Source organism: Schistocerca serialis, chromosome 4 (genome assembly GCF_023864345.2).
Source record: "Schistocerca serialis cubense isolate TAMUIC-IGC-003099 chromosome 4, iqSchSeri2.2, whole genome shotgun sequence".
Classification (NCBI taxonomy): domain Eukaryota; kingdom Metazoa; phylum Arthropoda; class Insecta; order Orthoptera; family Acrididae; genus Schistocerca; species Schistocerca serialis.
In genome coordinates this window covers 913,186,621-913,213,257 of record NC_064641.1, presented here as the reverse complement: position 1 = coordinate 913,213,257, position 26,637 = coordinate 913,186,621, and the positions used below count along the sequence as shown (strand labels likewise).

The 26,637-nt window shown below is 40.5% G+C and overlaps 1 pseudogene; it reads right to left on the bottom strand.

Moving 5' to 3' along the window:
* Positions 1–3,943: 3,943 nt before the first annotated feature.
* LOC126476639 (5S ribosomal RNA) lies at positions 3,944–4,061 on the bottom strand (annotated as a pseudogene).
* Between the last annotated feature and the right edge of the window lie 22,576 nt (positions 4,062–26,637).

The window sequence follows — 26,637 nt, the reverse complement described above, 5'->3', positions numbered from 1 at the left end:
TCATCGTCACTCGTTATGAGAAACACTGCTCATTGAGTGCGTCATTTTTTTTTTTCACTTTGTTTTGCTTGTTCTGTGAATTTTGCATTATGGGAGGTGCTCGTTAAGTGAGGTTTCACTGTATGCTTGTACCCTAATGAAAAGCAAAACTGACCAATTCATGTGCAGGCACAAATAAAAACATGATGCTTAAATGTTTTGTGCAGAGGAAGCCACAAATGCGTATGAGCAAGGACACTCATGCATACTGTTCTTAATATAACCATCAACAGCTAAACATATTTAGTACAAACACAAATTCATGGTACTCATCTCATTTCTCTGCATCGGGTCTCATGTATGATATTTAATGATAGGGCCCAAGAGCAAATCTACCAAACTACTGTCACTTGTTTACGCAAATTTGATAAAACTTGGTACAGTATAAGGATAAGATCAAGGTTGAGAAACAGTTGCATGTGACAAATAGTTCCTTAATAATGTGAGAATCCTATATCATTTTCTGTCAAGCAAGCATGTTACAGAATCAAACAATGGAAAATCTGCACAGGAATTTCAGCAATGTAGGAAAAGCTACATTGCTACCTACCGTAAAGAATAAAGTGAAGTAGCAGACTTAGAAGACACTTACACAAAGCTTTCAGCCACAGCCTGCATGAGCAAAAGAGAAACAGGGGAACACACATGATTCATACACACTAGCAACAACACCTCACACACATATGACTGTCAACTCTGGCAGAGGGGGGGGAAGAGTTGTGTAAACCAGCACACTATAGGTGACCAATAATAAAATGTTGGTTATACTATGTTCATTATTGCCAGTTATTACCCACTGTGTTATGTCTATTATTCTACAGGTATTGTGTTATTTTTCTTTCAAGAAATACACGAGTACATAGTGTACAAATTGCCAGCAACTGTCACAAGTTTCTTCTTCTTATTGTCCATTCTTCCTAATACATAAACTACTTTTGAAGTGCCAAAATGTACTAGAATAATTAAAAAGTCTATAAAATGCCGCACTGCACAATGTACTTGCGGTGAGACACTCGCAATTCCTGAAATGCATCGCCAGTGGCCTCTGGCCTATGGAGGAGCCCCACAGTCCTGGGGGCCATGGAAAAAACAATGAAAATCTCCTGCATTACGCCACATACAGATAGACGCGACCTGTGGGCTATATCCGACAGGCAGGGCCTGCACATTAGAGACAAACTACGGGCTTCAGATCAGCAGGCCCGATCTGTTAGAGATACCCACAGAAATGGCCTGCGATTTTGGCCTGTCATGGAAGTCCACTCATGTGGCCAGCTATTTAGACAATGCCACCTGGCTCAATAGGCAAGAACTATTGAAGATTTTCCTACCTGAGGAAAACCTAAAATGACATACAATAAGTTAGGCTATACTGTGTGTGTGTGTATATGTGTGTGTGTGTGTGTGTGTGTGTGTGTGTGTGTGAGAGAGAGAGAGAGAGAGAGAGAGAGAGAGAGAGAGAGAGAGATTATGGTTTGGCAACTTTTTACAGAGACAATAATGGACTGAGGTGGTAGCCAACAAAATAATCATTTCAGATAGTGTTTTTTAGAAGAAACAATAAGAATATATTTAAAATGTGATTGTTTTATTTTGCATTATTTCTTGTATTTATTTACAGACTTGCTTATTTTTGCAAAGATTCATTAAATGTTGCATATGTGAGGAATTCTGTACAATTAATATTAAAATTCACTGCTACTTGTAGTTCTATTTTTATAAGCTCAGTTGTACATTTGTTGCAGATCTCTCTCCATTTATAGTTCATTATGGAAAAAATTCTTCCTGCCTCAGCATTTGAACAAGGAATGCTTAATACAAACCCAAATACTTTCAACAAATTTGAAACCTGTACTTGTTTAGTGTTAAAGGTACAGGAAACATTAACACGTGTTCTGTTTGCATTGCCATCCATGGATACACCTTGCTTCAGAATATCCTTTGCAATACAAAATTCATCATAAAACAGTCTCCACCTACATCATTTATCTGAAATGAATGAATATTATTTTTTGGAGATGCTTATATTTTAGGTTGGAACTCAGACAAAAATGCATCCCAGACATAAGTGGCATTGGAAGTTGATCTTCAAATGAGATTCTTGACCAAGTATGTATTCAGTAACACAAAAAAAATTCCCAAAGTTTATCTTTGGTGCATTTTCTCGTTCTGGAACAAGCTAACTTATGAAAAATGTTATTTGTGTCACCACCAAAATATCTGTCACTCATTCTTTGCACAATTTTACTAATCAGAGTCTTTGCTGCCTCAAAAGTTACCATTATACTAACATTAGAGTATTCTAAAAGCTTAGAGCAATCTAAAACAACTGCACCAACATTGGAAAACCTCGAAATTTAACTCTTATTCGGTGTTGTCAGAATCATTTAAAGTGGCTTTAGAGCTTTGGGACAATCCTCATAACATTGCATGTAACTTTTAATGGATTCAAGCTTTGTAATGATTCTGCCAACTGCTCATGTTAAAGAGAGCCATATTATTCAAAAGAGGATTTCAGAACTTCACTGCAGAAATGGAGAAGTGACCATACAATTTTAGGACCAAATTTCTGAGATCAAGGGGTGAGATATGTTTCATTGCACTATGAAAAATATTATTTGAACAATTTGCCTTGAACATTTGTTTGTTATCATTTAACTGATTTAATATTGAATTATGCTTTCCAAAATTAACATTGGCATTATTGGCACAAAAAGCAGTACAATTGCTTACAGCAGGCTTGTGGGAGTTCTGGGAATGCTTTAACAAATTGTGGAGACATAGATGTTTCACTGCTCTCTTCTACAAAATCCTAAAGTTCATTTTGAAGTCTGATTTCAAGATTGAATTATTTCAATCTAGGAAATATTTCAAAACAATTCAAAACATTTTTAAATTTTTATGGTTTGTAGGATCACTTGCTGTAGAAGAAATTTACTCAATTTATTGGAATCACATAAAATTGTAACAAAATTTGAGACTTTTTTTGGAGCTAAAACTTCCTTCACTAATTTTTCAGCTTTTGTACACTCACAATGCATTTTTCCTAATACTAGAATCACTGAATACATCCTTTACAACTTTAACATTGCATCCAAGATATTGTAGGTGATATTGTGTTTCACTGCTTGAGATAGAAATGTCAGTTCTGCTACAACAGCTTTGCTTAATCCACTTGTGGTTGAGCTACCTCTTGCAGAAAAAAAAGAGTTGGGAACCTTGGAAGTCTCCTTTATGTTGTTCTTCTTGTTTGTATGATCTAATAACATTAAAAATATTTAGTACTAAATTAAATCATATTTATGTAATTTGAAATTTCACCAAACAAAAAAAAAAAATAAAGGTACGACAAAATCAACTTTGGCTTATTTTCGTTTTTGCATGCTGCGAATAGTCATTATTGCTGCCATGTGCCACACTAAATTCCTGTTTGCAGACAGAATGGAAGGCTATGAAGCAATTAGCTTTCACAGAGCAAATCCAGGAAAATGCTTCTCTTCAACATGAATGGTAAATCCATGTATTGTTTTTCTTTCTTTGGGTGATTTCACCCTATCTTCATAACTACTCATATTAAAACAAGAAATCGCAAACCAGATCTGATTAGAACAATGCTCTGGTCCTCTAGCTTAGCACAATGTGGTCTTTCCTTCAGTTTCTGGGCTGCCATACGGTAAGTGCTGTTGCTGGTTTAATATTTCACCACAGGACAAGAAAAGCACTCCGTCATCAGGCCACATGTGGCCCACCGGGACCATATGACTGCCGTGTCTTCCTCAGCTAAGGATGCGGATAGGAGGAGCGTGTGGTCAGCACACTGTTCTCCTGGTCGTTATGATGGTTTTCTTTGACTGGAGCCACTACTATTCAGTTGGCATCACGAGGCTGAGTGCACCCCGAAAAATGGCAACAGTGCGTGGCGACCCAGATGGTCACCCATCCAAGTGCCAGTCATGCCCGACAGCACGTAACTTCGGTGATCTGATGGGAACCGGTGTATCCACTGTGGCAAGGCCATTGCCATACAGGACAAGAGATCATAGGGAAAGCCATGGGGTCAGGCAAAACAAATTATTTTATTGGATGAATCTGAAATAATGTGAGATCTGTGATTTAAAAAGCTCTAAAATATATTATTTCCATCGAAGTATGGTATAGTTGGCAACTTATTGCTGACAACATACCATTCCTGCATGATGCCAAATGGCAGAGGATAACATGGTGTCAGGTAGACGTCCTTTGGGCCTTCACACCATAGGTGTGTGTGTGTGTGTGTGTGTGTGTGTGTGTGTGTGTGTGTGTTTTTGTGAGCATGCGTCCAAGAACCAGAACTTGATAGTAGTGAGATCTTCAGATCAAACTGAAGTTTTTACCAGAAAGACATACCTCATGGGAGGGTAGTGTATTTATTGCCATGGAGAAGAATCTTCAAATAACTCAGGTAGAAACTAAGTCTACATGTGAAATAGTTTGAGCATGAGTAACAGTCAAGAATGAGATAGATGGCTTCACTGAATCTTTGTTTTGGTCGGCAAGCTCGACTGCAAAATTAACTGCTAACTTCAAAGGAAACCTCGATTCATTAGTTCATATGTACCCAAGACATGCTATACTAGTTGGAGCAGATTTTAATAATCCCACATTTTATAAGGAAACTTAAAAACTTGAGTGGCAGGTAAGAGAAAACTACCTACAAAACAGTTATAAAAGTTTCCTTTAAAAACTATATGGACCAAATCACTTCATCACATTACCCATGAAGGAAAATACTATCTTGCTGAATTGTCACAACAATGAGCACCAACAGAATCAGGGGAAAAAAGGAAGCAGAAAATTCATGTGTTCAGTAAAATGGGTAAGAAGGTGGTTATGGGATTGCTCAGACATGAGTTGAAATCATTTGATTCAGGAAGTGAACATGTAGAGGAACCAAGTTCAAATAAATAGTTGAAAAAGCTCTAAAAATTGTGTACCATGTAGAATAATTATGGTAGAGACACCCCTTGTGGAACACAATATATAAAGAAGTACCATAAGAAACAGTACCTGCTGCAAAAAAAATGGAGGTAAAAACATAAATCCACAGACAGTCAATTGATAATTGAAATGTGCTTGGTTACAAAAATGGCAATGCATGTAATGTTTAATAAAACCCATAGCAACATCACACGAAAGGGTAAGTCTCCTAATCAGAAAAAAATTTGGTCTTATACTGAGGCCACCAGAGAAGTAGTTCTGATGTTGTGGTTAATAATGGGAGCAAGACTAAAGAAAAATCAAGACATGTCCACAGGATCTGTTGACCTCGCAAAAGCATTCAACAATGTCAGATGTTAGATAAACTGAGAAAAATAGGGGTAAGCTATGGGGAAAGATGTGTAATGTACCATATGTGCAAGAGCCCAGAGGGAACAATAAGAGTGAAAGACAAAGAATGAAGTCCTCGAATTAGAAAGGGTGTAAGACAGGGATTTAGTCTTTCACCCCTGTTGTTCAATCTATAATTGAAGAAGCAATTATGAAAATAAAAGAAAGGTTCAAGAATGGCATTAAATTCAAGGTGAAAGGGTATCACTGATAAGATTTGCAGATGACATTGTTATTCTCAGGAATGTGAAGAAGAATTAGAGGATCTTCTGAATGGAACTTGAATTTGGACTGGGAGTAAATAAAAGAAAGACGAAAGTAATGAGAAATAGCTGAAATGAGGACAGTGAGAAGCTAAACATCAGGATTGGTGATCACGAAGAAGATCAGGGTAAGGAATTCTGCTACCTAGGTAGCAAAATAATCCTTGAAGGACAGAGAAATGAGGCCACAAGAAACAGACTAGCAACGGCAAAAACAGCATTTCTGCCCTTAATTTGAGGAAGGAATTCCTGAGACTGTATGTTCCGAGTGCAGAATCACCTGGTAGTGAAACATGGACTGTGGGAAAGTAGGGAATGGAAGAGAATTGAAGCTTTTGAGACATTGTGGCACAGAAGAATGTTGAAAATAAGGTAAGCAATGAGGAGGTTCCCCACAGAAAGAAAGAAATATATGGAGCACACTGAGAGGAAGAAGGGACATGAAGGTAGGACACCAGTTAAGACTTCACAAAATAACTTCCATGGTACGTACATAAACTTAACAGACTTTGACAAACAATGAAATTATAACTACACACAACACAACAAAAATAAGAAGGTCCATTCATACACTTTCATTCATACACTTTCAATTCCTTAATGAGAGTAATTAATATCACTTTTAAACACCTGAACCACAGACTTGACCAAGAGCCCATCAACCACAAAGGGACCGGGAGGCTGAGGCTGACCCACTCACGCCTTGGCGTACCAGTCAAGCTGTGTATGGGCAGCTTTACTCTGAGCTGTGAGTAGCCAGGCCAGACCCTGCTGCTACTCCTTTCTCATCCCTCCCCTCAACATGTTTATCCACAGTGATAAACCTATTTTCCATTCCTCATCCCACTCATCCAATGCCGAGGGCCAGCGTCAGGTGGCCCGTACTCTCTCCATATCCCTGGCTTTGAATACTTCAGTCTTAGCAACAGGACCAAGCCGTTTCTCTTTCTTCACCTTGTCTCTCACCATAGCATAGCCTATGGACATCTCGGGTAGGCCCAGTGGATGGACCAGCTTACACATACCACTCCTTTCCTGCATCCCAGCAATCCCGACTGTGTCATGTTAGCCCTCTCCTCCATTTTCCCACCTGTCTCTAGGTTTCTTCAATGGTTGGGGCTATCCAGCTTTGGCCCATAACACCTACCACTAGTTACTGTTAAATCTCATACTGCATTCCTCCCCAACCCCCTACTGTCATTCATCAACAGGAAATGTCCTGCAAATAGCAAACGATGTCCTCTCTCAGTAATATTCCATATTCTGGAGCTTGTGGTTGGAGCTCAAATATTATTACAATGATTTTAAAATGAATAAAGTAGATTGTTTGCTAAAAATGCTTTTTAATTTATCAAGTACAGAAGAGAAGCTAGAAATAGGTGATTAGGTGCACATCAACCAGAATATTTGTTAATGCTTAACTTGATGGAAAGAACAACTTTCTGCAATATATAATTTGGCAAAGCTATGCTTAACACTGAAAGAAGAGAAAGAAAAGTTACTTTCAAAACACAAAGGGATTACAGACATTAGCTGGTAGTGGGCATTGATTTATATCAATGGGGCAAGTTGATGATTTTTGCCCAACTGGTATTCAAACCCGTGTCTGCTGCTTAATAGGCAGATGCACTGACCACAATGCCTTCTGGACACAGCAGCCACTGTAGCCACATGAACTATCCTAGCACAACTCCTGCCAGACCCTAACTCGCAACTTATACTACACACGACTGATGTGGTGCCTCTCCTTGTTAGCCACATTACTCATGGCATCTTGCTGATTCCTGTAAGAGTTCAAGCATGGTGTGCATCTTTGCTGAAGGGATTATTGGCTGTCATCATCTTAATTATACATATGGAGTCCTTTACGTCTTGATTCATAGTGGCTGCAGGATGAAAATGGAGTCTGTTCTTTCAAAAGAACAGAGAACACGTGTAAGAAAGTTACTTTATTTCTATTGTGTGTTATTTGGCGATACAGGGTTGCGAACAAAAGTCAACTGTTTTTATCTAAATCATTTAAGTCAGAAAATTAAGAAACATACAGAAAGTGCACTATTTTTGGGAAAAAACTTATAAATGCAAAATGTTTGGTACTATTGACATTGCTGTTCATACCAATTCAGCATATGTCATTTCAGGAATATAATGAATTAGTTATTAAAAATAGACACATATTAAACACGGTAGTACAGTGCTTCAGGTTTTGCGAAAGTTATGTGTTAGAACTACAGGCTCATAATGAAAAATGAGAGTTCACTAACTGTAGCAATTTATTAGATTTGTTATGCCTTCTAGCAAATCTTGGCAGTGTCCTAGATGAACAGTTAAACGATTCTAATACACATCATATGTTATTGAAAAACAACAAAATGATGAAAAGAATAGGTTGCTACTCTTCATATACAGGAGTTTCTAAGTTTCAGACAGGCGCAGTGAAAAGAGTGCTATTCATATTAGCCTTCTTCTGAAGTAGAAAACATACATACATTCACAAAACTGCAACTACACTCTGCAAACCTCTGTGACGTGAATGGCAGAGGGTACATCACATCGTACCAGTTATAACAATTTCTTCCTGTTCCATTCACGTATGGAGTGTGGGAAGAATGACTGTTTGAATGCCTCTGTGCAAGGAGTAATTATTCTAATCTTATCCTCACAATCCCTATATGAGTAATGTGTAGGGGGTTTCCTAGAGTAATCATTTAAAGCTAGTTCTTGAAATTTCATCAACAGTCTTTTTCAATATAGTTACATCTATCTACATGAGTCTTCCGGTTCAGTTCTTTCATTATCTCTGTGACACTCTCCCACAGATTAAACAAACCTGTGACCATTTGTGCTGCACTTTTCTGTATAAGTTCACTATTCCCTATTAGTCCTATCAGGTACAGGTCCCACACACTTGAGCAATATTGTAGAACCAGTGGCACTTTCCCAGTATTCTACCAATAAATCAAAGTGTACCACCTGCTTTACCCACGACTGAACCTATGTGATCATTCCACTTCATATCCCTTCAAATTGTTACACCCAAGTATTTGTATGCATTGGCAGATTCCAACAGTGACTAATTGATATTATAATCATAGGACACTACATTTTTTCATTCTGTGAAATGCAAAATTTCACATTTATGATCATTTAAAGCAATTTGCCAATTTCTGCAAAATGTTGAAATCTTATCAATCTCTAACTGAATATTTATGCAACTTCTTTCAGCTTGATTTTACTATAGTCTACAAGGTCATCAATATATAATATGAACAGCAAGCATCCCAACACACTTCCTTGGCTTACACCTGACATTACTTATGAAATTATTGGTATGTACGAGCACCATTTAAATAATTTGACAATTCAGAGGCTTCCTTTACCAGGATACAGATTAGGTGGCTGTTTTTCAAGGAGTTCCTTGCGGTGTGGGAGAGTGGCTATGTACATAAAAAACAGTACCGGTATTCGATTTGAGTCCATAGACTTATCATGGCACTGCACTGAACAGATATTTGAATGTTGTGCAGAGGCAGTTGACTTTAGTGAAATTAAACTTCTAATTGTTGTTGTTTACAGGTCCCCTAACTCTGACTTCAGAGCATTTCTGCTAAAGCTAGAGAGGGTTCTTGATTCACTTTGTATGAAGTACCAGAAATTAGTTATATGCGGTGACTTCAATATAACTTTGTGTATGAGGGTGCAAGAAAAAGGTCTGCTAAATTCATATGATCTGATGCAGACTGTGTTTTTTCCAACTAGAGTGCAGGGGACTAGTAGCACAGCCATAGACAATATTTTTATTCATCCTTCATTACTAGATGGGCATTCCATTAGTCAAAGGGTGAATGGCCTTTCACATATTGATGTACAAATTTTAACACTAAAAGGCTTTTGTACTCAAACAAATGTCACACATAATTACGAACTATGTAGGAAAGTTAATCCAATAGCAATAGAGAGTTTTTAAAACCTTGTCAAGGAAAAAGAGTGGCAGGATGTTTATAGTGATGATAACATAGATGATAAATATAATGCTTCCCTCAACACATTTCTCATGTTCTTTGAGAATTGCTTTCTATTAGAATGTTCTAAATGGGGTACTAGCAGTAATAGGTAGCCAAGGTGGCTGACTAGTAGGATAAGAATATCACGTAGAAGAAAGTGAGAATTACATCAGAATGTTAAAAGTAGTCACAATCAAGCTACAGTAGCCCATTACAAACACTGTTGTAAGGTGCTTAAAATGTTATTAGGAAGGCAAAGAGTATGTGGTATGCAAATAGAATAACTAATTCACAGGATAAAATTAAAACCATATGGTCAGTTGTGAAGGAACCGTCTGGTCAACAGCACAAGGTCGATGATATAAAGTCAGTTCGTAGTAAAAATATTTCTGTTACTGATAAATCAGATCACTGAAGACTAAGGACCCTCATAGTTATGATGGAATGCCTAGCAGAATATGAAAGTACTGTTCTGCATATGTTAACCTCGTATTTAGCCATATTTGTAGTTTTTCCTATAGGAATGGTGAGTTTCCTGAACGATTAAAGTACTCAGTAGTTAAGCCGCTTTATAAAAAGTGAGAAAGGGATAATGCAGACAACTGAGACCTATTTATATGCCATCAGTGTTTGCTAAAGTTATTGAAAAGGCTGTATATGTAAGGATAAAAGATCACACGATTTGCTTTAGAAGTCATTTAACAACTGAAAATGCTATATTCTGTTTTCTGTATGAGGTACTGGATGGGTTAAATGAGAGTTTTTGAATGCTAGGCAAATTTTTTGATTTAACTAGGGTGTTTGATTGTGTTGATAACAAAATACTGCTCCTGAAGTTGGACCATTACAGAATACAGGGAGCAGCTCACAATTGGTTCACCTCTTACTCTAGTATATTTCTATTTGCTGATGATACTAGCTTGGTGGTGGTGGTGGTGGTGGTGGTTGTTGGGATGTTTAAGGGGGACTAAACAGCTAAGGTCATCAGTCCCCCATTCCAAAAACAAGCGAGACAAAGTCGCAGAGCAGATAAAACCCCAAGGGGAAGGAGACTACCTCCCCCCCCCCCCAGGTGCTAAAGAACACAAATTAGGCAACGAACACTACAGAAAAGAAGAGTACAGACGAACACCAGACAGAAAGAAATAGAAGAAAAGAAGATGGCCGGAGAATGGTTGACTGACCACAACAACAAAAAAGGGAAAGAGTCAACCATCCGATGAGACACCAAAACAGCAACAAATATGGAGAGACGCGAGGACAAAAGACACAGAAACGGAAAAGTGCAGGACCCCCCTAAATGGATCCATAAAAAGGACTAGCATGGATAAAATGTAAAACATTGTCAGCCATGGAGGCATCGTCGCATAAAATCAAAGGCAAGGTGCCCGGGAAATTAAAAGACTGCCGAAGGGTGCGCAGTCGGGGACACTCCAATAAAATGTGGGCGACCGTCATCCGGGACCCACACTGACACAGGGGGGGGATCCTCCTGACGCAAAAGATGGCCATGCGTCAGGTATGTATGGCCGATGAGGAGCCGACACAGGATAACAGAGTCCCTGCGAGAAGACCGCAGGGAGGAGCGCCACACATCGGTCGTCTCCTTGACAGCCCGCAGTTTATTAGGCATTGTCAAGCCTCGCCACTCAGCAGACCACATCCCAAGCACCTTACGGCGCAACACCAGCTGCTGATCGGGAGCCGTGAGGCCGATCTCCAAAGCTGGGGCGTCGAGCGCCCCTTTGGCCAGCCTGTCAACACGTTCGTTCCCCGGGATGCCAACATGACCTGGCGTCCAAACCAAGACCACCGAACGTCCAGAACGGGCAATGGCGGAAACAGACTCATGAATAGAGGACACCAGAGGAGAAGAGGGATAGCAGCGGTCGATGGCCTGAAGGCTGCTCAGGGAGTCACTGCAGATGACGATGGACCTACCTGAGCAGAAACGCATATGCTCAAGAGCACGCAAGATGGCCACCAGCTCTGCAGTAAAAATACTGCAGCCAGCCGGCAAGGAGCGTTGCTCAACATGGGCAGCGTGAGCAAAAGCGTAGGCAGTGCGACCATCAACCAGGGAACCATCAGTGTAGACAGGCTCACAGCCCGGAAATGATTCGAGGAGCGCAAGAAAACGGCGACGGAGGGCCACAGGCGGAACCGAGTCCTTAGGTCCCTGTGCCAAATCCAGACGGACGGACGGCCGGGACAAACACCAGGGAGGCGTAGGTGTACGGACCCGGAAGGGAGGCAGAAGAGGGAATGACCCCAGTTCTGACAGCAGGGACTGGACACGGACAGCTACGGAAAGCCCAGACCTAGGTCGCCGTTCGGGCAGATGGAGGACCATGGCAGGGAAAAGCAGGCGACGATTGGGATGGTCTGGCGAGCAATGCACGTGGACAGCATAGTTGGCGAGCAGTCGATGGCGGCGAATCTGCAGCGGGGGAACCCCGGCCTCCACCAGTAGACTATCTACGGGGCTGGTACGAAAAGCGCCAGTTGCAAGCCGAACCCCACAGTGGTGTATGGGGTCTAACAACTTCAACACTGAGGGTGATGCAGACCCATAGGCCAGGCACCCATAATCAAGCCGGGACTGCACAAGGGCTCTGTACAATCGCAGCAGCGTGCAGCGATCTGCACCCCAAGACGTGTGGATAAGGCAGCGGAGGGCGTTGAGGTGCCGCCAGCATTTTTGCTTCAGCTGAGTAACATGAGGAACCCATGTGAGCCGGGCATCAAACACGAGTCCCAAGAAGCGGCAAGTGTCCACCACTTCAAGCAGGTGGCCGTCGAGGTAAAGTTCAGGATGAGGGTGGACCGTCCGACGCCTGCAGAAGTGCATAACTCGAGTCTTGGCTGCAGAGAACCGAAAACCATGAGTCAGAGCCCATGATGCAGCCTTGCGAACGGCGACTTGCAGCCTGCGGTCGGCGACTCCCGTAGTCGTGGAGCTAAATGAGATGCAGAAGTCGTCGGCATACAAAGAAGGAGACACCGACGCCCCCACTGCTGCAGCCAGACCATTAATGGCCACTAGAAATAAGGAGACGCTCAACACTGAGCCCTGCGGGACCCCATTTTCCTGTAGATAAGATGAACTAGAGGTGGCACCAACTTGCACCCGGAAAGAGCGGCGCAATAAAAAGGTTTGAAGAAAAGCCGGGAGCCGACCACGAAGACCCCACTCATGCAACGTGGCGAAGATGTGATGCCGCCATGTGGTGTCATACGCCTTCCGCAGATCGAAAAATACAGCAACGAGATGCTTGGTGGTAAAGGATGTTGTGAGCAACATTGGCTTGGTTTCAAATAGTGCAGTTCATGACCTACGTTCATGGCTTGTAGAAAATAAACAAATGCTAAATCAAAGTAAGACTCAGATTTTACAGTTTTTAACACACAATTCAACAAAACCTGATGTTTCAATTGCACAGAATGGGCACATGATTAGTGAAATTGAAAAGTTCAAATTTCTAGGTGTTCAGATAGATAGTAAACTGTCACAGAAAGCCTACATTCAAGATCTTGTTCAAAGACTTATTGCTGCCATTTTTACTGTTCAAATTGTATCTGAAGTGAGTGATCATTCGACACAAAAATTAGTCTACTTTGCTTATTTTCATTGGCTTATGTTGTATGGTATTATATTTTGGAGTAACTCTTCTCATTCTAAAATGATATTTTTGTCTCAGAAACAGGTGGTTCGGCAATAAGTGTGTAAGTTCACGAACCTCTTCTCTATCCCTGTTCATGAGTCTGGGTATTTTGACATTGGCCTCTCAATATATATGTTCCTTACTGTCATTTCTTGTTAACAATATTAGCTTATTCCCAAGAATAAGCACCTTTCACTCATTAATACTCGGCAGAAATAAAACCTGCATTTGGATCGGACTTCCTTAACTCTTGTGCAGAAAGGTGTGCAGTATACTGCTGCAGTCATTTTCAATAAGCTACCACTTGAATTCAAAAATCTTAGCAGTAAATCATGCACTTTCAAATCTGAGCTGAAGAGTTTCCTCATGGATCACGCCTTCTATTCTGTCGAAGAGTTCCTTGAAAAATTAAGCTGATTCTTATTGTATTGTTAACTGTGTTTACTTATACCTATGGATTAACTTTTTTCGGGTTCATAAACATTTTATTTTTATCTGTTATTACTTTTATGCTGTAATTTCCTGTTGCTCCTCAATTTGGTCCTACAGAACGTGATGTGTAAATAAATAAATAAAATACATCTTCCAGTGACTCTCCATCCAGGATAACATGTGGTGTCCACCCCATCAAAAAGTCCTCGATCCAGTTACAAATTTCCCTTGATACCCCATATGACCATACTTTTGACATTAAGCATAGGTGTGGTACTGAGTCAAATGCTTTTTGAAATTCAAAACTACTGTATCTATCTGGCTGCTGTGGCCCAAAGCTTTCAGTATGTCATGTGAGGAAAGTGCAAGTTGGGTTTCATATGATCAATGTTTTCGGAATCCCTGCTGGTTGGCACTGAGGTGATGAGTCTGTCCAAGATACCTCATTGTGTTTGAGCCCAGAATATCTTCTAATATTCTATAACACATCAATGTCAAGGATAGTGGGTGGTAGTTTTGTGGATCACTTCTACTATCCTTCTTGTAGATGGGTGTGAGCTGTGCCTTTTTCCAAGAACTGGGCATGGGTTTTTTGTTCAAGGGATCTATGATAGATTATAGTTAGAAGGGGAGCTAACTCAGTTGCAGATTCAATATAGAATCTGGCAAGTATTCCATCTGGGCCTGAAGCTTTGTTCAATTTAAATGACTTCAGCTGTTTCTCAACACCACTGACACTAACACTTATTTAATTTATCTTTTCAATGGTACAAGGATTAAACTGAAGCAATCATCCTAGGTTTTCCTTTGTAAAAAAACACTTCAAAACAGAGTTAAGCATTTCACCTTTTACTCTACTACCCTCAATTTCAGTTCCTGTCTCATTTGCTAGGGGCTTTGGCCACTAACATCCTTCACGTATGACCAGATTTTCTTTGGATTCTGTGAAAGATCACTTGACAATATTCTGATACAGTAGTCATTGAAGGCATCATGGCATCTCTCTATCTACAGCCCTATGCTTTATTTTACACCTTTTATGCAGTAATCTCTGTTTCTGACACACACATAACCACTGTCTCTGCCAATATGGCCTGACAGTGCTAGTGTGAATATATGTAAGTTTTATACTTCAGAAAAAGGCCTTTAGGCTGAAAGCTGAAATGTTATAGCAGTCTTTTTGTTGTGCCTTTTCATGTCTCCTCTGTGTGCTGAGTAGTACTCTTTTCATAATACTTTGTTGTTCCATTCTGGACTTTCCAGTCTTTGACAATATAGAAAATGAACTTTTAGACCATATGTACCAAGCTTACACTGAAGAATCAACTAAAGACATTAATGCTGTCATATTGTTACTGTGCAGGCAAACAAAACAACAGACATTACTTCAAAAACACAGTCTGTCATTATACTGCAGTGTATTATGGAGGAGAAACCTGTTGAAAGAACCGGCCGGAGAGGCCGAGCGGTTCTAGACTGCTACGTTCGCAGGTTCGAATCCTGCTTCGGGCATGGATGTGTGACATTATTTACTCGACCAAGTACAGACAGGGACATTAATGCACATGTTCGTTTTTGCAATCAACATCAATCACAACACTATGAGGGTAGTCATAATGACTGTAACTGTAAACGCAATACTGAGGAGAAAATGTTGAAACAACGTCAATTCCAGATCCACAACCCAGACAAGAAAAATGTTCATCCCGTAGTGTTTATAAGAAGTTCGCTACAGATTTGAAGAAAGACAACTTGTCAGTTAAGATGACATTTGTAAAAACTTTATTTACGGTTACCATCATCTGATCTCAGAACAGGCTAATACATGTGGTCAATCTGCGCCATAAATGTACCCCATATCTTAATTAGCTGGGTAGTTGACATAAGATACATTGGTCACTGTCTCACACTTATAATACTAAGGTTTAAGTAGTTCTAAGTTCTAGCGGACTGATTACCTCTGTTGTTAAGTCCCATAGTGCTCAGAGCCATTTGAACCAAACCTGTTGAAAGAAGCCTTTCGTTTGAAGATGTTATAATAGCACAGCATGTGGGCCCAGAGAGGTTCTAAAAAGAAATATAAAATATTTCAGTGTTCAAGAAATACTCAATGCTCAGGCATATGACGGTATCCCAGAAATGAACAGCAATCATGATGGTGTACAGATGCCGATTTCATTTTTTTTTATTCATCCATAGATTATTTAGTACAAACACTATGGAGATAATGTACATGCTACAACCAAAGATGAAATCAGTCAGAGAGGGAAGAGGATTGTTAAATGTCCTCTCTAAAAGGGCAGTAGGTACCTCTGATGAGGATTCTGCTATTATTTTCTTTTTCTTGCAGTGCCTGAGAATCTGTTTTTCATATCAAATTTTAGTTCTGTATTTGCATGTATGCCAGCTTCATCCTGCTGATAACACCCATGTGAAGTAGAAAGCCTATGAAAGCATAATATAATGTAATTGAAATCAATGTACTGCTACATGGGACATGTCCACAGGCCCAATAATTATGTTCAGTTGCTGATTTATCACTTTTAAAGGGAAATATCAGGAAGCATATTAATACCATAAATAAAATCACAACAGAATCCTCGTCATCCAACTTTCACCAACAAGACCTTCCATTCAAACCAAACATGTTGGTGGGAAGAAGAGAAGCTATTGTTATTACCAATTAGGAAAAGACAGATTGCTATTTACCATGAACAAGACACATCAGATTGCAGACAGGCACAACTGAAGGGCTTATTTCAATAATGGTACAAGTCCATTACCTCCACTTTTCTGCCTATAATGCTTCTGAAATTAATGATCCAAACAAACAGAAAGAAAGGTTCATCTCTAGCAAGAAGCCATATGCTTGAATATTTCTGGTATCTCAACTGCAGAGTTTTCAGCACTCATTTAACTTTAGGACTCTGTATCTTACAATGAACAAAAACTGACTTGTACCACTACTGAAATAAGCCCTTCAATTAAGAGGCACTTGGACAAAGCTTTCGGCCACAGCCTTTGTTAGTAAAAGAGAGACACACACAATTCAAAAACAAAAGCAAGTACACCTCACACACACGACTACCAGTTCCAGCATCTTGGGCCAGAATGCTATTGGCATTCCAGAATGCTACTGGCATTCCCGCCTGAGATGTTGGAATTGACATTCTTGCATGTGTGAGGTGTGCTTGGCTTGTGTGTGTGCATGTGTGGATGGGGAGTGTGTCTCTTTTACTGACAAGGCTGTGGCTGAAAGCTTTATGTAAGTGTCTTTTAAAATTGTGCCTCTTTGAAACCTGATGTGTCTTTTTTATGGTAAGCAGCAATCTGTCATTTCCCATGTTGTTGATATTCCTACATGGAGTTTCCATTGTCTGAAACTACCATTGTTGTATTTTGTCAGTCTTAAAGGTCATATATGTCACTTTCAATATCAGCTGTCCTTTCTGTTCAAGCGACTAAGCTATGGTCAGTTCGGATCAGAGGATTGGGACCCAACTGTATAGTATAGTAAGGTACAATATACACGCATCAAAAAAAGCTTTGCATCACCCTGGTTCCCAGAACTTCTGAAGATAGACATTGACTGTGGATATTGTATCACAAACACAGTCCCTTTGACTGTTCAGAGATGTCACTAAACCTCCCCAAAGATGTAAAGAACCATGCATGAGCAGCAACTATTAGACAGAGAGGGTCTGACAGCTGATCAGTTCCAGTTGTTTCACCAAGAACTATGCCTAGACAGTCAGTCAGTACCATGGTTCGATCATGTCCACATTGTTACTTTCTGCCAGGAAGGGCTCTTGACAAGGGAAGTGTCCAGGTGTCAAGGAATGACTACCGACGTCCATGGCAAGGTCCATCCTTGCAACCACGACACCATGCAGCGCAGTACAGATGGACCCAACAATATGACAAATGGACTGCTCAGGATTGGCAACACATTCTTTTCACCGATGAGTGTCACATATGCCTTCAACCAGACAATCGTCAGAGACGTGTTTGGAGGCAACCCGGTTAGGCTGAACGCTTTAGACACACTGTCCAGTGAGTGCTGCAAGGTGGAGGTTCCCTGCTGTTTTGGGGTGGCATTATCTGGGGTCGACGTAAGCCACTGGTGGCCATGGAAGGCACCATAACAGCTGCATGATACGTGAATGCCATCCTCTGACCGACAGTGCAACCATATCGGCAGCATAATGGAGAGGCGTTCATCTTCATGGAAAACAATTCGCACTCCCTTGGTGCACATCTTGTGAATGACTTCCTTCAGGATAACAACATCGCTCGACTAGAGTGGCCAGCTTGTTCTCCAGACATGAACCCTATCTAACATTCCTGAGATAGGTTGAAAAGGGCTGTAATGAATGACATGACCCCAACAGTCACACTGAGGGATCTACGCCGAATCACCATACGGGAATGGGACAATCTGGACCAACAGTGCCTTGATGAACTTGCAGACAGTATGCCACCATGAATACAGGCACGTATCAATGCAAGAGGATGTGCTACTGGGTATTAGAGGTATCAATGTGTACATCAATCTGGCCCACCACCTCTGAAGATCACACTGTATGGTGGTACAACATGCAATGTGTGGTTTTCATGAGCACTGAAACGGATGGAAATGATGTTGAAGTTGATCTCTATTCCAATTTTCTGTACAGGTTCAGGAAACTTTTTTTGATGTGTTTAATATAATCATGAGAATCACCACTATACTCACAATGAAACTGGTTTGTGTAAATAAGAAGTCACAAAGAAAGCACAAATACCAGGAATAGCTACAGCACTCACAAAGAAGCGAATTTGTCAGGAAAGAACAAGTCACAGTCTCAGATGAGACCTTATCTGAAAAGCAGCAGCTATTATGTGCATGGCACATGAAACACTGAATGCAAAAGAAGTGATGTGTACTGCAGATTGTTGCATCATTACATCAAGATCCAATCAGAGATTTCCAGCCAATGTACAAAGTGATCAGCCAAAGCAGCATACACACTTACTTTCAAGTAACTGGACACTGGCCACACCTCTCAGCCAAAGTGCAAAATGGCCAGCCAATTCAGGAACTGGCCGCACTTCGGGCTTTGGACATAACATATAGCCTATACATGTGAAACAATTAACAAAGTAGTATACGGCAAGATGAGGACAGGACAGGAAGCCAGCCATGGCCTAATGAAAGGAACCATCCCAGCATTCACGTTAAGTTGGGGAAACCATGGAAAACTGAAGTTACGATAGCTGGACAGAGAATAAACCCTAGTCCTCCAAAGTGCTAGTTCATTATATTGAGATTGAAGTAGCCACCTCACTCAATACATGACTGGAAGGGTAATCACAAATACACCATCTACATTGTGAGTGCAACATGCATAACAAGTAAATCAATGAACAAGACATTTTGAACATAAAGACACAACTGAAAAAGTGAAAGCACATGAGCACATTACATAAAACTGCTGAAATGCACAACATCCACAAGAAGTAAATCAGTGCTGTAGGTAAATTGTGGTACTTTCATATAAAAACCACTAAATAAAATAAAATAAATCACATGAGCTCATTATATACTGTAGAACAGCTGAGGTATAATGCTCAAACACACAACAAACCTGCCAACACTATGCCCATCACAACTGAGCTAGCATCAGATCCCTCCTCAGTGGAGGTGTATTTCACTACTTGGATGCTTTGTTGTGCTATCTGTCAGACGGGGGGAAGCAAATTATCATTTGTGAGGATTTCAATGTTGATTCCCTGAAAGAGTGTAATAGGAAGAATGACCTTGTAGTATTACTCAGTTCTTTCAATTTGAGCTCCGTCATTGATTTTCCTACTCGGATAACAAAGAACAGCAGTACATTGATAGATAACTTTTTTATAGACCAAGAAAAGTTTAAGGACATAAATGCTTATCCTGTTGAGAATGGTCTTTCAGATCATGGTGCACAGCTAGTTACAGTACATGACATAGCTCCATGCAGTATATCAAATCAGACTTTCAAAGCAGTGCGTTCAATCAACAATATAAGTATTGCAAACTTTAGGGAAAGCCTACAGCAGCTAGACTGGGATGAAGTGTATAAGGAACTCGATGCAAACTTGAAATATAACTTATTTCACGATACATTTTTACGGGTATTGGAATATTGTTTTCCCAAGAAAATAGTTAAACATAATTCCAAGAAAACACATAGAAACCTTGGCTAACTAAAGGAATAAGAATATCTTGCAACCATAAAAGAGAACTGTATCTAACAGCAAGAGGGAGTACTGACCCCGAAATTGTTCAATATTATAAAAACTATTGTGCGGCAGTAAGAAAAGTTATTAAAAAGTCCAGAAGCATGTGTATCATGTCTGAGATCAATAACTCTGATAATAAAATTACAGCAATTTGGAATACTATAGAAAGGGAAACAGGGCAACCAAGAGCACAGAAAGACTTAAGTGCCATAAAACTGAATGACAAGTGTACTAAAAAACAATCAGAAATTGAAAATATTTTCAATAATAATTTTTTAAATGTTGTGGAGAAAATAGGATCTAGATCTTCACTAGAAGAGGCAAGGCTACTAATAGAAGAGGCCATATCTGTGCTGTTTGAAACAACTGCAATTCCACCAACCTCTCCCTCTGAAATCAGTAAAATAATAAACTCACTGAAAAGTAAAAGCTCTTATGGAATTGATGGCATTTCCAGCAAGGTACTTAAAGCTTGTTCCCCACAGATAAGTAGGATTCTCAGCCACATATGTAATAGCTCTTTGGAGCAGGGTGTTTTCCCCGATAGACTGAAATATGCCATTGTAAAACCATTGCATAAAAAGGGGGAAACGTCGGATGTCAACATCTATGCCCAATCTGTCTTCTGACAGCTCTATCAAAAATTTTTGAGAAAGTAATGTATTCAAGAGTAGCTTCCCATATTTGTAAAAATAAAGTACTAACAAAATGTCAGTTTGGTTTTCAGAAAGGCTTTTCAACAGAAAATGCTATATACACTTTCACTGATCAAATATTAAATGCTCTGAATAACCGGACATTACCCATTGGTATTTTTTTGTGATCTCTCAAAGGCGTTTGATTGTGTAAATCATGGAATTCTTTTAGATAAGTTAAATCATTATGGTTTGAGTGGGGCAGTGCACAAATGGTTTACTTCATACATAACTGGAAAAATGCAGAAAGTTGAAATAAGTGGTTCATGTAATGTGCTGAGTGGTACTTAAGTAAATAAATTAGTGAAATCAAAGTGAACTAGAAATTAGAATATAAATGGAAAACTTGGTTTAGTTTGGAGAGTTACATACTGGCACACAGCGGGCACAACAGCATAGCAGAAGAGACAATGAGCATGAAGTCAGCAAGTTCCACATAAGCGGGCGCTGTCGATTCAGCCGTCAGGGCATCGCCCGACCGGCTCACGTGTTTCTCAGTTGTCGCATGTGAGCAAAGGCCCTCGCCTACATTCCAAGAGCCAATGACCGACGTTAAGAAGATTCTTCGAGAAGCTTTTCAACGTGACGGAAGAGGCAATGACCGGCTCACGTGTTTCTCAGTCGTCACATGCGATCAGAGGCCCCCGCCTACATTCCAAGAGCCAATGACCGAGGTCTAGAAGATTCTTCGAGAAGCTTTTCAACGTGACAGAAGAGGCAATGGCCGTGAAGTCGTTCACCTCCAGTGAACTGAAGTGAATAAATATGCGAGACGCGGTGGGCCCGACAGATGAAGACAGATGAAGACGGGGACGAAGACGAAGACGGAGACGGGGACGGAGACGAAGGAAGAAAAGAAGAGTAGCAGTAGTTTTCAGTCAGTTGCGGTGCTGAAGACCGTCATGCAAGAAGAGACTGCATCATGCACAGACGCACCAAGTCCGCCGCTGTAATGGAATAGCAAGCAGCAGCCGCGGCGCCAGAAGACAGAAGTTAAAATGTATTTGAAGTCTGATTTTTACGTACCCGGGTGACTCGTGAGGACGGGAAGGAGACGGCCTCACCTCAGCAGTCACCTGTGAGCTGGGATGAAGACCTGACAGCTGAAGACTGGCAAGCGGGAGTCCGTGGTTCGAGTTCGGGACACTGGCCTTGCCCCGCCGCGCCGCTCCGCTGGTCGACGCACAACACACACGGCCACTTAGAGAAGAGAAACACTGGGACGCCACATCCAAGGTATCACCATCCGATGCACGACTTCGCTCGCAATAATTAAACGGGCCACCTCGCGCTGCGCGTCTCCAGTCAGCTGGGCAAGACGGCAACACGAGATACACACCGCTACGCGTAATCAGACGCTGCCGCCACCGCAGCAGAAGACTTCACAAACGACACAGCTGCCGCTCTCCGAACCAGAACATCCCGTAAGATACAGTTGTACAGATCTTCAATAAAAGTTATCTTATGTAAAAATGATGTTTCATTCGACCTCATACCCGAGCCATGGAAGAACCCACCCTGCCCACATGTTGTTAAGAGAGAAAAGTTAATTTATTTAATATTTTCACCCTGACAGAATGCTTTAGAATGCTCATCCTGACAATTGACAGCATGAAAAGAGAAAACCCAGTTACATTGAGTGACAGAAGTGTCACATTTAGTAACACAACTGTTACATTTGGTGTCAGAGAAAAAACCCTTGGCTCAATATGAGGTGTGAATGACAGTCACTAAAGGTCCGCAGTTAGTGTTTTTTAATGTGTGAAGCGATAGAGGTTTGCATAGCAGTCGTGATATTTTCTTTATTTAGAAGTGTATTCTCTCTCATGATTTTAAGAGTTTGTCGGAAATATTTAAACATCTTTTAAATTCAGTATAGGAAGATTGTGTAACTAACAGTTTGTAAAATGATGACACGAAATCGTACAAAGTCAGAGTCAGCACCACAAGCGGTTTCTACTGATGAAGCTATTCAGAGCTTAGTTAATCAAATAGCACAGCTTAAAAATGATAATAATGCATTGTTTAAGCAGTTGTGTGAGGTTAGGCAAACCAGTTCAATCCCTCCCACCCTAGATTCCTCAGCAGCAGCCTTAGTAACTTCTTTTTCAGGTAAACCTGGCGAGGACATAACAGCCTTTTTTGATGATTTAGTAGCAGCAGCAAAGTTAGGATCATGGTCAGATGAACAGCTCTTACAAATGACAAAGTTAAGATTGACAGGAGAGGTAAAGCACACGTCTTATACCATGAAGAATTATGGAATGCTCCAACATTTGAGGGATTGAAGAAAGGATTGCTTAAACGTTTTCAAAAACAGAACAGCTGTAGATTTTATAGGGAAAAATTAAACACTATCACTCAGAGGCAAAACGAGTCGTTAGAAAGCTTTGTAGATAGGATTAGAAAAGTTAATATTAACACCTATCAGTTGACAACTAGTGATGAAGCAAATAAAGTTAATTTACAAGAGGCAGAAAATAGAGCTCTGGATACATTTTTACGTGGGTTACCTCCTGAAACGTCCCGTCGGGTCAGGGCAGAGTTTTCTAAAAATTTAGCGGAAGCTGTATCTGTGGCGACGGCTTTCGAAGAAATAGACATTGCCACCAGATACAAGGAGAAGCGAAATGTATTTTCAGCAGGAGTACGATGTTTTAGGTGCGATCGACAGGGCCATGTAGCAAAAAACTGCCGACAATCTCAATGCACTAATTGTCAAAGAATAGGTCACACATTCAAGGAATGCAGGTCTAATAAAGTTTTTGGAAATAGAAATCAGTTAAACTCAAACGGGAATGTCGGAGGTGCTGCCAGGCGTTCCCAATAAAATTTCATGCCATTAAGGCGAATGTGAATGTGGAATGCTGGTTATCTGCTACCATACAGGATAAAGAGGCAAGGATACTGGTGGATACAGGCGCAAACGTATCAATAGTAAGTAATGAATGTATTGGAGAAAAGAAATATGACCCTCCAAGGTATAGATTGAATGGAGTAGGAGGAGGTACAGTTAAGTCATTAGGATGTACATCATTGATTTTCTATATTCACGGTGTACAATTTCAGAAAGATGTAGAAGTGGTAACAAAGGTAACTGACGGGTATGATGCGATCCTAGGGTTGGATATCCTGAATAAACATCACGCTAAAATCGACCTCAGACAGCAAACTGTAGAACTTAGCGGAATAGTGTTTCAGCTAGGTGACACTGCTGCAAAGGGCCCTCTGCTGCAAGATTTCCCTAACCGGAAGGCGAAATCAACTATACTGCGTGCAACGTCCTTGAAGGTTGATTCGCGGGATCAGATACCATCTGGCTCAGGAAAACTTTTCTGGATGACCGTTGACCCCGAAGTACCTACAGATACAGTGTGTCTAATAGAGCCTTTAGAGGAAAATGAGGAATTAGATGTATCACATTGTTTTGTACGTAGGAGTGTTGTACGGGTTCAAGACGTTGAGGGAGAAAGAAAAGTACCGGTGCATATTGACAATTTCGGAGTGGAGGACAAAGAGTTGCATAAGGGAATATTAGTAGCTACAGTCAGTACTTTTGAAGAAGAAGATTTCATTTGGTCAGATATTAATGATGGTCAGAAACCAGACGCCTATAAAACCGCATTGCGCCAGAAGATTGAGCATTTGAAAGGAAAGGATAGAGACACGATAGAAGCAGTTTTAGTTGAGTTCCAAGATTTATTTAATGCAGAATGTCCATTGCCAGCAACAGACATCACACAGCATAGGATCCCAACAGGAAATAGCCCCCCAGTTTATAGGAAGCCTTATAGAGTTCCGCATCACTTACAGCCAGTACTGGATGAATTTATAGAACAGCATCTAAAAGATGGAATTATAGTATATTCTGATTCGCCTTATAATTCAAATATCGTAATTATTCCAAAGAAGTCTCCCGATGGTACGAAACGATATAGATTTTGTTGTGACTACAGACACCTTAACAAACAAACTATCTCAGATGTCTATCCTCTTCCAAACATTACAGATATCATTGACAGTTTGGGTAAAAGTAAACACTTTTCAACAATCGATTTACGTAGCGGATATCATCAATTGGAAGTTGCACCTGAAGATAGGCATTAAACAGCGTTTTCTACCCCTGGAGGCCACTGGCAACTTAAAAGAATGCCTTTTGGTTTGAAAAATGCACCAGCAACTTTTCAAAGACTACTCGATGGAGTATTGCGAGGACTCAAAACTCAGCAATGTTGTGTATATCTAGACGATATTATTGTATTCTCCAGAGACATTAATGAACATGCTGTGCGTCTGTGTAATGTTTTTCAGAGACTTAGAAAACCTAAATTAACATTAAATATGGAAAAATGTAGTTTTGCATTGACAGAGGTTACATACCTAGGGCATGTCATTAGTGAAAAAGGAATTAGAACAGATCCTCGATTAATTTCAGCAGTTAAGGACTTCCCAACACCACAACGCGTTAAGGAAGTTGGTCTCGCATCGTATTACCAAAAATATGTTCAAAATTTTGCTGAAATTGCCCGACCCTTAACCCAATTATTGAAAAAGGGTGCAAAATTTCATTGGTCTGAAGATTGTGAATTTGCATTTCAAACCCTTAAAGATAAGTTAACACACAGTCCTGTATTAGCCTACCCAGATTATAATAACGAATTTATTTTATCCTGTGACGCAAGTGGTCATTCAGTAGGAGTTGTTTTGAGTCAGAATATTAATGGCGCAGAACACCCCATAGCCTACGCTTCGAGACAACTAACAACGTCAGAAAGAAATTATTCCACAACGGAGAAAGAATTGTTAAGTGTTATTTATGGTATCAAATACTTTAAATGCTACTTGTATGGTAGAAAATTCAAGGTTATTACAGGCCACGCAGCTTTAAAATGGTTGCTTGGATTAAAGGATCCATCTAGTCGTCTTACCCGTTGGGCCCTATGTCTTTCCGAAATGGATTTCGAAGTTATCCATAAACCAGGCAAACAACACACGAATGCAGATTGTCTAAGTCGTAAAATAGCACTTTTGGAAGCAACAGGCCGAGATACTGAGGACTGGAGAAAGGCACAAGATGAGGATACAGAATGCAAAAAATATGCAACTCAAAAACAATTTTGCTTTGAAGATGGTGTATTATGCCGTAAAACAAAACTTGGACCGCGAATTGTTGTTCCCCAACACCTTCGACAAGAAATAATGGCAGAGGCCCACGATCATATCCTTGCAGGACACGGTGGACAGCGGACAACCGAAAGACGAGTAGCAGAGCGATTTTGGTGGCAAACCAGAAAACAGGATGTTGCGCAGTACGTTCGTAATTGCATTGCGTGCGCACAACGAGCTGAACTTTCTCGTTCTAAAATACCCTTACAGAGGCTCCCCGAGGCTTCATGTCCATTTCAAATCTGCGGAGTGGATCTCTACGGGCCATTTCATAAAACACCTGCTGGTAACAAGTATGTTCTTACAATTATTGATCCCTTTTCACGCTATCTAGCTATGGTGAGTCTCCCAGATCAGCAAGCAAATACAGTTGCCCAAGCTTTAGTTAACAACTGGATACTTAAATTTGGAGTACCTGAAGCTATTATCACAGATCGGGGATCTAATTTTATGTCTGAATTAATGAAACAGCTATGCCACTTATTAAAAATACGCAAATTACGCACAACTCTGTTACACCCTCAGTGCAACGGGCGCACAGAAAGAGTTCATCGGACAATTGGCAAGATACTTAGTTATTATATTAACGAACAACATTCTAATTGGGATACGTATTTACCAATAATCGTGTCGGTATACAACGCCAAAACGCATGAAGCAACTGGCATGTCACCTTATGAAGTGGTCTATGGGAAAAAAATGTCGTCCCCTTTTGATGTAATCAGGCAGAAAAACGGAAAAGTCG